The sequence below is a fragment of the Acanthaster planci genome, linkage group LG08 (assembly GCF_054643075.1).
Source record: "Acanthaster planci isolate LZ-2023a linkage group LG08, COTS_SCS, whole genome shotgun sequence".
Classification (NCBI taxonomy): domain Eukaryota; kingdom Metazoa; phylum Echinodermata; class Asteroidea; order Valvatida; family Acanthasteridae; genus Acanthaster; species Acanthaster planci.
The window spans coordinates 15,138,287-15,151,502 of record NC_141784.1 but is presented as its reverse complement, the minus strand read 5'-3'; the positions used below and the strand labels follow the sequence as shown (position 1 = coordinate 15,151,502).

At 43.6% G+C, this 13,216-nt stretch overlaps 1 protein-coding gene across 2 annotated transcripts in view; it reads left to right on the top strand.

Moving 5' to 3' along the window:
• LOC110988718 (tropomodulin-2-like) overlaps positions 1 to 13,216 on the top strand; it is a 154,153-nt gene that overhangs the window by 92,834 nt on the left and 48,103 nt on the right. The window lies entirely within an intron of this gene.

Below are 13,216 nucleotides of genomic sequence, written 5' to 3'. Positions count from 1 at the left end.
TTCCACAGGGTGTGGCATCTGCTGCTTCTCTGGCTCCATGGGATCTCCATGGGATCTCCATGGGATGATAGCGTAATATCCCAGTCACTCATTGTCCTCCATCCGCTCGTCCAAGAAGAAAAAAGTCAAGAGATCATTGGGATCTCCGTCCGCCATAGATACACTGCGAACCCTGACTGAGTCTCGACGATAATCTTGACGATTATTCATCATTATGCTGATCCTCCAGCCGCTACACATCTAGATCCGGATCCTTACTTCCCACCCCCGGCCCATTCTGTGCCTCATATGGGGCAGCGGGATCTTCCTTTGTCTCTTCAGCCTTCTCAACCGGCATCCGTTGAGGCCCGTTCCCTTGATCTCTCCACTGATCCTGACCCACTGCTGCTCATCTCCGATTCAGGTCAGTTGCAGGATGAGGAAGGCCCTGTTTCGGTAAATGATCTGTCTCCTTCAGAGTCCCGCCTTCACCTGCTCCAACATGAAATGATTCAGGTCTTGGGACTTCCTTCTCCTGCTCCTCCTGCGGAAGATCAGAGTCACCCCTCGTTCAAGTGTCACACACCAGGGTCGTCTTTCTCCCCTCATTCTCTCTCTCCTAAGCTTCTGGACCACGCAAGTGTGGAAGCCAAGGATAAGCTTACAAAGGCCAAGACGTGGTATTGCGGCAACCGTTCTCGCTCGTACTTCAACTTTCTGGCAGGTGATTACAATACTTTCTTATTGGTACCTGATCCCCCTGAGGCTGTTAAGGACAAAGTGTACCAAACCAGGCGCAAGTCCAGTAATGTTTTCAGTGACAAGACTCTGCAACATTTTGAGTTAGCCCTCTGGAATATTGACCGTGTTTCTTGCATTGGCATATTCCCACTGTATAGCTTTTCTGCTCCTCCTGACCAAGTTTCTCTCTTGAGCGTGTGAGGAAGGCTCAGATATCTCTCCCGAGTTTGTCACTATGTCGTTCCATAACCTTGATGATACCCTGATAGTGGGCTTGGAAAAGTTCACACGGGTCTCTCTTGGAGCCACAGCGGCCCACCCTGAGTCTGTCATCGACACTATGAATATTCTGCATGAATAAGTGAAATTGGTCTTCGAAGACTCTAAGACTCCCTCTGTTGGCTAAGGATCTTTACACCGGCCAGTAGGTTAGCATTCTGGAGAGAGAGGCTTAGCATCTTGACAGTGCCCGGAAGATATCCTTCCACCAGCCAACTGAACCTCGACATGGTGCAGTATGTACAACTTCCCAGAGACCACCCCGTCCAGTCTACCCTCCACCGGCCCGCCGATAGCCACAGACTATACAACATCGCTGGCCTCTTTCTTCAGGCAGAGGACCATGCTCGATACCTTTCAGTGCTCTGAGACCTCGGCGTGGTACGACCTGGCGTCCCCAGTGACTTGCTGTGGGCTGGTGCCGGCAACTACTCCATTCCTCTCGTGGCCCCAATCTTGAACCCATAGGCGTTCGTCTGCTCGACTTCGTAGGGTTCTGGGGAGAAAATTCTTTGGACAAATGGGTGATTGCTTCATTTACCACTGGCTACCGTCTGGAATTTACTAACCCCCTCCGTCTGATGTATCTTTCCGGCTGACTCCAGTTCCAAAACATTGATCCCAGCAGAAGGCTCTGGAGTCAGAGATCTAGGCACTGTTACAAAAGGGCACCATTCTTCTTGTGCAGCCATGGGGAAATCAGCAGAGTTTCATGTCGACGTTCTTTCTGACCCCAAAGAAGGAACCTAGGAAGTGGCAACCGGTTCTGAACTTAAAGCCACTCAATGCTTACATAAGACCAAAGAATTTCAGAATGGAAATGCTGCATACCATCCTAGCATCACTTCCCTTTCCGGCCTTGGCGTCCTCCATCAACTTTACAGAATGCCTACCTTCTCATTCCCTTTCATGTACAAGATGGCCCATTCCGCCACTTTTCATATTGTCACCTGTCTACTTGTTCCGCACCCTGCCTTTAAGCCTGTCCACCACTCCCAGAGTCTTTACAAGGGTGGTCTGAGCAGTGGCATTCCACCTACGACGCTCAGACGTGCTTATATTTCAGTACCTCAACGATTGGTTGATAGCGGAACTCTCCAAAGTTGAGGCTGTTTTGGCGACCATGACAACGTACGACCTTGCATCTCACCTGGGTTTCTTAATCAATAACAAGAAGTCCAGACTGACCCCGTCACTAACACCGACTTTCCTTGGGGCAGTTCTTGACTTGAACCGCGGTATTGTTACTCTCACTGACTAGCGTGTGGACAATCTCATGCAGTGCGTTCTATTCAGGGGACAATGCCAAACGAACACCCGGGCATGGCTCCACCTACTCAGTCTGATGGCCAGCCTTGTCGACCTTGTCCTGTGGTGTTGGCTTTACATGCGGCCTATGCAGCTCCACCTTCTATCTTACTTCAGGCTGAGCAGAGATCAGGGATGTAAGATATCCGGATATTTCCAGAAATGGCATGAAAAGTTAACTTTCCCTCAAATGATAAAATGTTTGTTTTCCACTTTGATAGTGTACATTTATACATACACAATTCATGCCGGCACGTGTAGGCGGCCTGCATTTCAATCTTCACAAACGTAGCAGATCATGCATAAGCGCATGTACTCGCCAACACAAGCGTACCTAGGCTACACTTTTTTGCACTTGTCACATGAATCATCCCAAGGGTGTACTGGTGACGCATACTGATTTATCATCGTAGGAACAAGATTGGTGCAACCTTCGACCTTTCCCTGGTTTAATGGTTCTATTGTGATCCCATCACTGGTAATGTAGTTGCAAATGCGCTACTGCTGGGAACCGCTGATTGGTGTGTCCATATATGTGTCTTGTGCGAATGATCACATGTGAAGTTGAACGCGCGAAGTGAACATGTGTTTGATGGGAAATTTTTGATTAACATGGAACTTGACCGGAAAGCGGATGTAAACGAAATTGACAAGGAAATCAAGAATAAATTCAAGTGAATATGGCTCGAGGAGAAGGATCAGGATGGATAGTTTGTGTCGGACTACAAGCTTAACAGTGGCCAAGCCAAATGCATCATCCGCAACTACGTAATGAACTATTCGTCAAGCGGGAAGAAGGCGATAATTGGACATAACTCCAAAAACCACTGGCCTAGGAGGGACAGAGATTCAAAACAAATAGTACCAAGTATATTCAGGTCCCAGCTAGAAATGGAGAAAGGAATTACCAGTACACCTTCTGCCATGACTACATCATGTAATTTGCCCTAAGAAGCCCCCCCAAATGTTCATGATTTTTCACAATGGGAGGGATTAAGAACTCCACCAAAACAGAACGTGAGTATATTAGGTTGTGTACCTAATGTCAAAACCCTTTTAACATCTTTTATTGCTGAGCATAGTCTGCCATTCACCACATCTCAACCAATCTTAGACTTAGCGAAAGAACTTGCAAGAGATCCTGATGCACTGAATTTTATTTCGATGCAACAAACTACATGTGCATACCAAATTGTTGGATGGGCTTGCTGAAGTTACTCGCAAAAGAATTGTGACTGATTTGCAAACTCTCAGCTAATATTGATGAGTGCACAACTAACAGCGATGAGAGAATGATGAGTCCTAAGCATACTTGTCTCCTGCTTTGATAATCAAATAGGTGAATGTGTTGTTCAGCACTTTGCATCGATCTCAATGACAACTGTCAATGCTGAAACTATTTCTGACCATGAAAGATTTGTTTACAAAAGACAACATTCCAATGTCAAATATTATTTCAACTTTAAGAGATTCAGCAGCATACATGCCTGGCAAAATTTCAGGGTTCGAAACACGACTTCTGAAAGAAGTTCCTAGTTTGCTTGACATTGATGGGGACACATGCCACCATATTCATAATGATGTGAAGAAATTTTGTTCTCATTTTGATCAAGTGGTTGAAAAGTTGGCAGATGATATCTACAGTGACATGAAATACAGTCCTGATTTGAAAGATGTGTGCAACATTCTGGGTGTTAAATATCTTGCACCTTTGGAAAGGATACCCCATTGCTGGTTATTAGCTTTTGATGCAACATCCAGGATTTGTGAAATGATTGACCCTCTGAATTCTACTTTACATGGGTGAGTGCTACCGATGGTTAAGTCATTTGTGCTTGTATTTGAGCAGAAAGAACCTGTGGTGCCTAGACTTCATGACGAGCTCGTGGAGGTGTTTGTAACATTTTTGGCATGTTTTCTCAGACATGAGAACTTGCAAGAAATGAGCAGAAAGCAGCTGACAAATCTTGATCTGGGCTCAAGTCTGTGTAAATTATCAGAGATGTTTACAGGACACCGTGTACTACTTCAACTGCCAGCTGGCAAAGTCAGTTAATTCTTAAAGAAAGTGCAAATGGCCTACAGATCTACTGGCACATATGCAAAAGAAGCTACCACTGACTAACTGAACACTTAAACTGTTATCAGCAATTGACCCCGAAGCAGTGCTAGGAGGGCATTCAGTCACAGCGGCTTACTTGAAAAAACTACCCGATGCTATGCAAATTCATATGGGAGACTCCAAGGATGCATACACACTGGCGGGTCAATAATCTTCTTCTGGACAAATCACAACCAGTGTATGAGAGTGGGCAAATAGATTTATGGTGTGCACCAATCCTCAAGAAGTATCCATTCCTAACCAAGGCCCAGATTTGATGTTTCAACGCAGGTCTCGTCTACTGCATCCGGACCCCACTTACCTACACTTAACGTGTTGGATGTTATCAAACAATCGTTTGAGCAGAAAGGCCTTCTCAAAATGCTGTGACCTTTCTGCTGAGGGTCGACGAGAGTCCACAAGAAAGATTTACAACAGCTACGAAAGTTTGACTCATGGTGCAAAGGATGTTCGACGGATCCGACCGTTGCACCTCTTCCAGTTGTGACAGTTGTTTTTTTTGTTCATCTTTCCCGCTCTGGTCACCTTGTTGCCACAATTTTGAATTACCACTTGGCAATCGCAGCAGTGAACAGTGGCTTTGCTGATGGCTCTTTGGTATCTAACAACACAGCAATTCACCACTTCTTATGGCGCATGTTTATTGAATGGCCTCCCCGAAGCATCTTGTTCCTGTTGGTGTCTCAGCAATGTCTTCCGACTTCTGTCTCAACCCCGGTTTGAGCCAGCAGGCTGTGCCTCCCTCCTGCACCTCAACATCAAACTGGCATTCTCACTGGCTGTAGTGACTTCTCATCAGGTTTGCAAAATTGAGGCTCTCTCCATAACCGAGGGTCACATTCGATGGGAGCCTTTGGTTGTACGTCTTGTTCCGGAGTTGGGCTTTCTTACTAAGAATCAAACTCTGTCCTTCCATCCCCCTGATATCTTCGTTCCAGCGATCCAGTCCTTGGAGTCATCATTCTCGGATAAACTTTGTTGGCCTGTTCGCATGCTGAAATGGTACCTTGATAGGACAAAGGACATTTGGGGGCCAATTACACAACTAGTCATGACTTCTACCCGACCCAACCGTCCAGCCTCCAGGGGTACGATTGCAAGGTGGGCCATTTTGGCTATTAAATTAGGCAATGTGGACTGGCCTTTTGGCTCCAATGACCAAAGTATTAGGCATACTCATGCCCATGATGTCCGTGCCATTTCACCCTCATGGGCCTATTTCAAAGAGGTTCCTGTGATATACATTTGTAAAGCTGCTTGTTGGAAAACCCCTTCCAAATTCACCTCCTGTTACTCAGTGATGTTTTGCAGGGGGAACATTCACATGGACTGGCTGTGCTCCGGACGGCATTGCAGTAGCTCAACTGCCGGCCGTCCTTTGCTTGTTCCAGAGGGGAGAAAATTACACATTTGTCATGTTGAATTAGTTTGTGCTCTCCTCATAACGATATGTCGGTTACTGTGTCTTTATACTTGTATTAACCTGCCTGCTTCCTCAGTGGTACATAGATATGGTTAGTCCTTGCCTTCCCACTGTCCACAGGCTCTGTGCTATTCTGCATATGTATTGGTAATCTGCGTAGGTTGCAGGAAGCAGATTCTCCCCCACCTAGAATGGGTTGAGTCTACTACTGCATACCTACTAGATTACCAATTTGCCTCCCTTCTCCACACATGGCTTTGACGCACTTTGCGCATCAAAAAAGAGGACAAACATGGCCAACGCCTTTGCGGGGGTGAGTGAGTTTTGGTACTCACCACATAGGTGTGCACTTATAATACAGATCAATGGCATATTTGACACAGAGCACACTGAATATGCGTAAGGAATTTATTCCTTAATGTATGGTCTTTGTGTATATGTAGAACGCATGCAAGAATCAGTTTTGAAAACTTTCTACCATCTGTCTTTCTTTTTCGGCTGGGGAGGGTGTGGATACACACTTTAGTAAAAGCGTGCCAAATTTAGAGTACAAAGCACACAAAGTGTATTTACATGTGGAAAGACCAACTTAAAAGCCCAATCCGTCGCACACGGCAGCAAAATAATTTAAGAAGAAAGAACAAACTAATAAACAAGCATTTTCAACAACCAGCAATTATCAAGGTGTGAGACATGACTTGCATTAGAAGAACTGAAGGTGCAGTAATTTTAATAATGAATCAATATCAATCAACATGGGAGATGAAAATAAATACAATACAAATCTATGTAATTGCAATAAACGAAATATCAGCCGACGTACATACAATGAAATTGCCCGATGAACATAAGAAAACGAAGAAGGCCGGGTTGCTCTGTTAACCGGTGAGTGAGATCTGCTGCGAGGTGTGGTCCACGTCCGACGAGGGGACTGACCGCTGGTTTTGAGGGCAACGCGGTGCTTCAGACTTGGCCTGGCAGTGAAGTATACCCACGGATAGATGGCATACCTGTGCAGGTACATGTACAGTTCAGGGCAATGGAGCTGTAGCCTTGAGTGTCAGCACAATGATTCGAAGTTTGGGAGAAACGGCTATGCTCAACGGGTCCGTTGAGGTAGCTTGACTTGGACACTGGTAGTAGCTGGCTCATCAGTGCTGTCAGCATCTCACCTTCCCGTGGTGATATGGTCAACGAAGAACCTGGCATGGGAGTGTGTACCCAATTTATAGTGTCCTAGCTCATAACCTGTTCACTCATTGTACGAAGAGTCTTACAAAAGAAACATTTTACAGGGCTTGTCCCAGAAGGATTAGGATGGCAACCCAGGAGGATTAAGGTTCAAGCTCCAGAGGGTTAAGTTAATAATCCCCACCGGCTGGCCTGACCTAGAAATTCTGGAATTCAAATCCTGACCATAGAGTCAGATGTGTACATCCAACACCCTCTACATGTGACACCTTCAAAACCATACATTGCTGGCAATGCATTGCTGACAGTGCAATGCCTCTAGAAACCACTTATCATCTGTACACCGCACTTGCATACATTTTAAACGAGGCCCTACCTTTCTGTAACTGTTACCAAATAGGCTTCCTTTTTGTTTAACTTTTTTGCATACATTTGACTATTGAGCCCGACCAGTTTACTAATACATCCTGATTTACCGGTAAGTGTGCATGCGCTTAGATTGAAAGTGGAGGCAACAAACTTCAGCGGCCCATTGAAAATGTAGGGCTCTAAGTTCAATATTTTCTCTCAGGTTCTGCACTTTTTTCACTTTTGTCTTCAGAATACACTCTAAAATTATTATAGCTATTAAATTATGGTACGAGTGGAAGTATACCATCCACCATTCTTGGTCAATGATGGACCGGTACCTGCAAGTGGAGAATCATGTAATGTTGGAAAGATAATAATTGGTTCTTTTGATGAATGCCATCAAGGAAGTATCCATGTGAAGTGATTGCTGTTTGTAATAGCTCCCTTTTTTAAGCCTTTTCAAGTTTGATTCAAGGTGCGACATATTAATCTAGGCGCCTACATGTATAAGTGGTGCATAATACCCCAAAGTTTAAAACTATTTAGTTGGACATACTCAGAAAGGAGCCTTGTAAATTTTGTTCGACCGTGTGTGCTCAGAGAGAAGTCGAGGCAAAGTTTTTTGGGGGGCGGGGGGGGTTTGGGTGCATTGGCTCCAGCGGAAGAAGGTACTTGACAGACTTACTTTGCCACTTCTTTCAGTTATACGCAGAGCCAGACTGTCTGAAATCGGACAAAAGAGCTAGTTCGTGTAACAAAAGTCAGTACTCAGAACAAAAGACCTGCTGCTGGGAATTGCCAAGCAGTCCAGGGGCCCATGGTGGCGGGCCCCGGCTACACCTATTCATCGGGTTGAGCAGATTTTCAAGGTCAAGTCATCCTCCTCGGCTTCTTCCTCATCCAAGGCCAAGAAGAGATGCTATTCCCAGCCAGATCCGCCTCCATAGATGGCAACTCTCCAGTCTCTTTCAGATGCCTTCTCATTGCTCGGCCGCAAGATAGACTTTAAGCTTCAGCCAGCGGCAACGGCGCCTGATCCGGATCCTCTCCCGGCCGTTCCGCCTCCTACTCAAGGGCCTCCTTCTGAGTCCGGGGCGACTTCTTTCCGTCCAGATCTGTCTCCCCATCAAGTTCTGACGCCGGACCCAGCCTCGACTCAAGACGATCCAAACTTGGCCTTCAACCCTACTCTTCTGAGGATAATGACAACGACTTGGGGACTGATCGGACTTAATCGGAAGGCTGCCTCCGCCTCTTTCAACACGACATGATTTATGTTCTAGGGCTCCCGTTATCGGATCCTGCGCCGACAGAACATGAACAGGCTTCGTTCAACGCCATCCTTCACGCCTTGAGTCAGCTGAGCCTGTCTTCCCAGAGATTCTGCTGGAGTGCTCTTGTGTGGAAATGATGAATGCCCTGGCAAAGGATAAACGCTGGTGCACATTCCCGCCCAGTGCTTCATCTTATTTCCAGTTTCCTCGGGAGGATGTCTCTCACTTACTGTCAACCCCAGATATTGCTGACGCTGCCAGAGACAAGATCTCGTTTGAGTCTGGCAAGGCAAAAACCTTCCGGGATTAGGACAAAGGTACCCTTGACCTGTCCCTCTGCCGCGTTGATACAGCGTCCCACTTTGGCCTCCGATGTTCGGCCTTTCTTCTCCTTCTATTGGAGTATATTGCCCGGGCCTGTGAAAAGACTCTCCAGTCTCTCCATACTTTGCGGCCCTAGCTTTACAAGGCCTTAATGAGGGACTTAATTCGATCTTCAAACAGCTCAAAATCGTATTTCCTTTCTGGCCACTTCTACCCACAGATCCAATGTGGTGGACGCCATGGATATCCCCTATGGGTCCATCAAGAATAAGCTTTATTATGGGCCTTCCCCTTCTGGGGGACGATCTCTTTGCTGGCAAGTTCACCGAAGTCCTTGAGTCGGACGTTAAACATGCACATGATCCTTCAACAGCTCATTTCACCTTCTACTGATGTACATGTACATGTATAGACATTATTAGCTGAAGAGAAGGGATCACAGACTACCTATGCAACACCTGCTCTTTCCAATGCAATGTCAATAGTTGTTGTTTTGAACATTTTATAAACAGTCAATTTTGTATTCACTGGGCAATTTGAATAATTGTCAACCTATCATACCGGTGATTGCGATTGAAGGTCAGTTCCGTCATGCTTCTCAGTCACTGTCATAAACAGATGATCAATCTTCAACGTACATGTACTCATGATTTCCTGGACATCAATCGCTATCTGTGTTGAACATCTTGTAGGCCTCTTGGTGCTCCATCTGAAGTTCACTCCTTTAATATAATCAGACAGTAAACAACGCTTTTTAATCAGGTCACTTCATCCAAACTGATTTTCCCATCACATCTCCTTGAACCTATTTTGAGAAAATGGAAGAGAAAATTGGGAGGGAGTAAGAATGGTGATATACAGGCACTTACTTACAACTGTGCAGAATGCCCTGCAAGAAAGACAACTACGAGTACATGTATGTACTTCAACTTGCCAATATTATTAAAAGGTTTGGATAGAATTGATATGAGCCAACAGTTATAAACAAGTGTCTGACATGCAAATAAGGACACTACAGCACAGTGGGAGGTAGAACAAGTGCTGGTCTCCAATCATCACAAATGGTGGTTTTAATCAGATTTGAATGAAATATAAAAATGATTTACTTCACTGTTGTCAGCATTATTCACTGGGATTATGAACACAACACTAATTTTTAAAGGAGCCTAAAATAATGATAATGGGCACTAAAAGACACAATGCCGAAATTGTTTCATTTTCCCTTAAATGAAGGAGATATTTTTAACCTGCATAAAAAAATAGGAAAACACATCAATCAAATATTGTCAACAGCTTACCCTTCAGGATCATTGCTTTTCCTTGTCAGGAACTAAGTGTATGATTTGTAACAAGAGGTGTGATATCAAACCTCCAGAGTGACACAATCTTGTCCCAATTGTGTATCAAAACATTCTCATCTCTTTTGCTCTTTGCTGCTTGACAAAGCATTCCTGGGAAAGAAATTTAAAAGGAAATACAATTTAAAATATCTCGCCTGTGCTCTTAATCTTATAACTATTTTGTTAAATGCTATTTCGTTGCCAGGCATTTTGGGAATGATTGTCTGTGATGTTTCTGTTATCAGTCCAAATAAAGGCTGCTGCTTATTGTGGACCCGTAATCAGGGCTCTTCGTGTTCTCTGTCAATGCTTGGGTCCAGGATGGATATATAAAAACAGCTTTCAAATGTTCAAAAGTTTCACCCTCTGACATCCGCTGCATTTTATGAGCTGAAATTCCATAAGCATGTTCATTACTAATGTGACCAGCCATTCGGAGGTTGTCATTTCAAGGGAATATGCAGGTGTGAGTGGGTGAAACTTTAAAAAGTGTACATGTATCCATATCCATGACCCAAGAGAAGGGTCTGTTACGGCCGATAATGTAACAATCAGCCAATGGTGTAATACTGGCCAATAATGTAATAAAAATCAGTCAATAATGTAATACCGGCCGAAAATGTAATTATTGACCGATAATATAATAACCCAAGTGACCCATAATGTTATAAAAATCAGCTGATAATGTAATAACCCAAATCAGGCTGATAATGTAATAACATGGAGGCTGATAATTTAATAACCATAGATTTGCTTGTTTCTTAGAAGGTTTTGGGAGACTTAGGTTTTCTTTGAGTTTTCCCTGCAGATCCTTCTTATTTTACCTTATTGCTTTTGAAGTGACCGTTTTTCATGTTTTCATCAAATTATTACTGAACATGGATATCTTGTCCCAAGATGTGTATAACACTCAGATGAATTATGATGACCTCATTACATAAATCTTGTTCTTTTTTAGTGTTGGTTTGATTTCAATTAACATGCACAGTCACTCATTGGGCTTGATTGGCATTTAAGGTGCAAACTTCAAAGCTCTATGCATGTATCTCCTTAAAGTACATGTCCGCTGGGTTGAAATTTTGCAAATAGCTGGAAAGGGAAGCGTTGAGGACGAAAATTGACATCATGTTCTGATGACATCATCAGTTGACAAATCACGTGACATGAAAGGTGCTTCCTTTAAAGCCCCATTTTTTTTTCTGGGAAACATGTTAAGTGTGGGTTAAGACTTTGCAGACATCGCAAACGGGATTATGTTATAGATGAAAACTGACCCATGTCATGATCACGTCATCAGTTAACATGCAGCGTGACATGTCCCTTATCTTCTGAAGTATATGTCCGATTGGCTTGAAACTTTGCAGGTAGTGCAAAACTGTTGAGTTAAATATGAGCACTAGTTCAATTTGATGAGGAGCTTGTCACGTCACTTGACAAAAAGGGGATTATCTCAAGAAGGATCTGCAGGGAAAACTTGAAGAAAACCTATGTCCCCCAAAGCCTTATAAGAAATAAGCAAATCTATGGTTATTACATTATCGGCCTCCGTGTTATTACATTATTGGCCGGTTTGGGGTTATTACATTGCCGATCAATGTTTATTACATTATGGGTCGCTTGGGTTATTACATGTTCGGTCGATTGTTATTACATTATTGGCTGATTTTTATAACATTATCCGGCCAGTATTACATTATTGGCCGATTGTTACATTATTGGCCATAACAGGGCCTTGGTATGGGTCTACTGCTTAGTGCTGGCAGCTCTGGTCAGATTGAATCGCACTTTGGCATGAGGATTTGTATTGTTACGTATGTAGATTTATAGCAACTTTGCAAACCTGTGGTAGTAATGTGCATGTCCCTGCCTTATTTGCATATTTCATGGGACAGGTCCACTCATTGAGTCCAAGTTCAGTGGTGGGCATGATGGGCTAAAATTAAAATACTAACATAGACCTACATTGTAAATTATTATGTATTTGTTTAATTTCGACAGCTACTTCAATCAGCATGCCATTGCCTGATTGCAATGTAATAGTTAAGCAGCTTACCTCCATCAGAAATTTCTGCCTGCAACAGCTTATCTTTGACATGCTTGACACATTTCCCATGTCAAGTGATGAACAGCTCAACTTTCCTCCATCATGTCTATGATGCATTCAAGTTAACATACAGCCTTACACTGCAGGCAACATACCAGACATGATTGCCAGACTCTGAGTCACGAGAGTCTTGAAGACCTTCTAGAAGAAATTTTTTCTAGCCCAGAGCTTTTAGGGGAAGAAGATGAAGCTTCAGAGGGGAATCTTCAAGTAACTTTCGTTTTTTAGCAGCATTCAGACGTAAAAAAAAAATCTGGTGGTACTAGTTGCATGTCTCGCATTGTCTCGTGTACCTGATGATGTACATGCTTCACCACAGCTGGCATAGTCTGTGCAGCGCGCAAGTAGTCCCTCATATTCGGTTTATTCGGTGATTTCACAATCTCTGCCACATAAATCAAGCCATTCTTTGGCACATGAAGTGAACTTCCTCCATCAGACATTCGAGGGAGGGAGGAAACTTTTTGACGTTTGCAAATGAAACCTTTTTATTTTGCAACAAATCACTATTTACAAGAATCACAAATTACGAGTAAATATACAAAAAGTGTTAAAAAGGAATTTCTTTTACACTTGACATCTCGATGTATACTGTAATCGATGATAAAAAATATGCCTTCCCTATAATTGTCATTATAACAAAATGAATCTTAAGCTTTCATGTACATGAACAAGTCGCTAATGTAAGATGGAAAAATTTTTAGATGTTCCAAATTAAATCGTTATTTAACTTCACACAGGATGTTGTCGGGGTTCCATTTTTGACAGAATGCAGCTGTA